General features: G+C 37.4%; 1 non-coding gene across 1 annotated transcript; it reads left to right on the forward strand.

Moving 5' to 3' along the window:
- The first annotated feature begins 970 nt into the window (after positions 1–970).
- LOC122101935 lies at positions 971–1,072 on the forward strand. The gene has a single exon (XR_006146433.1). It is a non-coding gene; the product is annotated as a U6 spliceosomal RNA (small nuclear RNA).
- Positions 1,073–3,216: the final 2,144 nt, after the last annotated feature.

Here is a 3,216-nt window from a genome sequence, read left to right on the forward strand (position 1 = left end):
AATGTACTACATATTCGATTTATTATTTTCTCATATTGCTGTACATTTAAAACTGCCTAAGTCTATGATGTTCAACAAGAATTTTATAGGCTATGAGTAGCCTTTAAAGATTATTATTATTATTATTAAGATTATTATTTATGGTTCATCTCATCATTTGTATATGGCTTATACCATCATTTGTTCCTCACTAACATATAAAGTAAAGAAGCCTTTAAATTTTAACAGAAACTGTGCAGTTAATGTCTTAAATCTGCTTCTTTACACAAACACTTTGCAACTTCTCATTAGTAAAGTTTCTATAAACTCTGAAATGTACATATTTAGTAGTATGTACCATGAATCTTAAATGCTTTATGAAAAAGTTTTACAACCTGCTAAATAGTCTTAATTTTGGCATATATGAGCAAATTCCCAAAATTAAACATATTTAAAACATTAAAACTTTTAACAAACCTTAACACTTTCTATAGTGTTCATAATGGCAGGTTCCTTGTACAGAATAATTGAATTCCTCCTCCTACACATCTGTTGAACAACCAATATCTGGTATTATTTTGTTTTTGACATGACAAACTTGACTTTATTCTTAAATGTGTTCTTTTGTAAGAAATACATGGTTCTAAAATTTCACGACAATTCTTTTTTTTTTTTTTTTTGTCGGTTGTGGGGCTTGAACTCTGGGCCTGGGTGCTGTCCCTCAGCTCTTCAGCTCAAGGCGAGCGCTCTACCACTTGAGCTACAGCGCCACTTCCGGTTTTCTGGTGGTTTATTGGAGATAGGAGTCTCACGGTCTCTCCTGCCCGGGCTGGCTTTGAACCGCAATCCTCAGATCTCAGCCTCCTGAGTAGCTAGGGTTACAGACATGAGCCACCAGCGCCTGGCTTCACGACAATTCTTTTGAATTTAATTTTTGTGGAATTGTCTAGTTTAAGAAAATCAATTACACTTTATGTATAAAAAATGTTCTGCGCTCAATTCAGTAGCACATACACTAACATTGGAACAATAAAGAGAAGAATAGCCCCTGACTGAGGATGACACTCAACTTCGTGAAGCATTCTAGATTTTTAAAAGAACAGATGCTGGAGGGGATGTGGACAGAAGGGAACCTTAATGCATTGTTGTTGGGAGTTTAAACTTGTTCGAAGACTTTGGAAAGTAGTATGGCGGTTCCTCAAAAGACTACAATAGAGCGCCCCTAAGTCCCAGCAATCCCATTTTGATCACAAACAAGACCATACTAAAACTACCAGCAAAACTGTGTTCATTGCAGCATTATTTACCAAAGCTAAGATACAGAACAGAACCCGAGGCCCCACAGTAAACGAATGGATCAAGAAAATGTGTGTGTGTGTGTGTGTGTGTGTGTGTGTGTGTGTGTGTGTACTGGAATTCTATGCCTCCATCAGAAAGAATGACATCACCCAGTTTGTTAGGAAATGGAAAGACATGGAAAAAATTATATTAAGTGAATTAAGCCAGGCCCAAAGAAAGATAGGTCCCATGTTTTCCTTAATTGCAATAACTAGTATGTGTCTGCTACAAGCAGAAAACATCATATAAGTTGATGTTAGGCAAAATGAACCCCAAGATAAGGATTCAAATGGTTTTTATTTCTTGCGATTGTTTCTAAGATATTTATAAGATGAATTCTTTGTTGCTTTGTATGTTCCTCCTGCAAGCTAAAGCCCCTGTTTTCACTGTATTTGATGTTGGTATACTTTGTCCAGTGGAAGGGAAACACAAATCGTTTTAAAAGGGATGCAGGTGGACCCATTGCAACAATGAGATGAACAAGTCGTTATGTCAAAAGATGATTTTGGCCGGGTGTTGAGGGATGTGGACAGTGGGGAGGGGGGGTTGGGGGGGAGGGGTTGGTAGGTGTGGGGGGTGGGAGATGGGCAGGGATGGGAAGGGGAAACAAAGCAGGAGCAAGTGGACCCATTGCAACAATGAGATGTACAAGTTATTATGTCAAAAAATGAACTTTACTACTTTGGGGGGAGGAGGACAGGGTGGGGAAAGTGGGGGAGTGTGGGAAGGGATGGGAAGGGGAAACAAAGGGGAGGCAACAATGCTTGATAAGAAATCTTGCCCATGTAATTGTAACTCCTCTGTCAGTATTCTCACAATAAAAAAAATGTACTCAATAACTCACGCATGTAATTGTAACCCCTCTGTATGGCATTTTCACAATATAAAAAAAAAGAAACATAGGTCCTGTGGTATCCCTTATTTGCAAAAACTAATGCATATCCGGGATAAGCAAAGAAGGTATGGTAAGGCAGAAAAAAGGAGTAGGCAACAATGCTTGATAAGAAATGTACTCATTACATTTTCCATGTAATTGTAACTCCTCTGTATGGTATTTGCACAATTAAAAAAAGAGATCAAAAACATGTGCATATGACTAGATAAGATGATGTTTAGGTAAATGAACCCCATGATAAGGACAAAAGTGGTGTTTTATTTCTTCCTGTGGTTTCTAATATATTTATAATGTACGATGTGATTTTTTTATATGTGCATCCCCCACAGTTAAACCCCTGTTTTCACTGTATCTGATGTTGGTGCACCTCCATCTTGTATATACACTTCTCTAATTTGGGGATGGAAAGGGAAAAAACAAAATGGTTAAATAAGGATACAATATGACCCATTGCAACAATGTGACACACAAGACAGTATGTTGAAAAACGAACTTTACAATTTAGGAGGGTGGGGGAGGGGAGTGTACTTGTGGAGGTGGGAGGGAAGGGATGGCGGGGGAAAACAAAGGAGGAGGTAACAATGCTTGATAGGAAATGAACTATTACTTTTTCATGTAACTGTAACCACTCTGTACAGTACTTTTACAATAAAAAATATAAAAATGTTATGGGATGGAAGAGAATATTTCCCCTATTTTACCCATATAATATCATTAACAAAGAAATTAATGCAAAACACTGATATGCAGATATTTTGAATAAATGTGTGTTTGTGTATGTGTGTGTGTGCGCATGCCTGCGCATTTTGGTTCTCAGAGTTTGAATTCAGTGCATCAAGGTCCCGCTAGGCCATTCCTCTCTAGATTGATGAGCTACTATATAAGCTACATCTCCATTCTTGGCTCTTTGTTAGTTCATTAATTTTTTTTAATATTTTTGTTATTTTTTTATTGTGAACATACTGTACAGAGGGGTTACAATTACATGGGCAAGATAATGAGTA

Source organism: Dipodomys spectabilis, unplaced genomic scaffold (genome assembly GCF_019054845.1).
Source record: "Dipodomys spectabilis isolate Male_0828 unplaced genomic scaffold, ASM1905484v1 ptg000711l, whole genome shotgun sequence".
NCBI lineage: Eukaryota > Metazoa > Chordata > Mammalia > Rodentia > Heteromyidae > Dipodomys > Dipodomys spectabilis.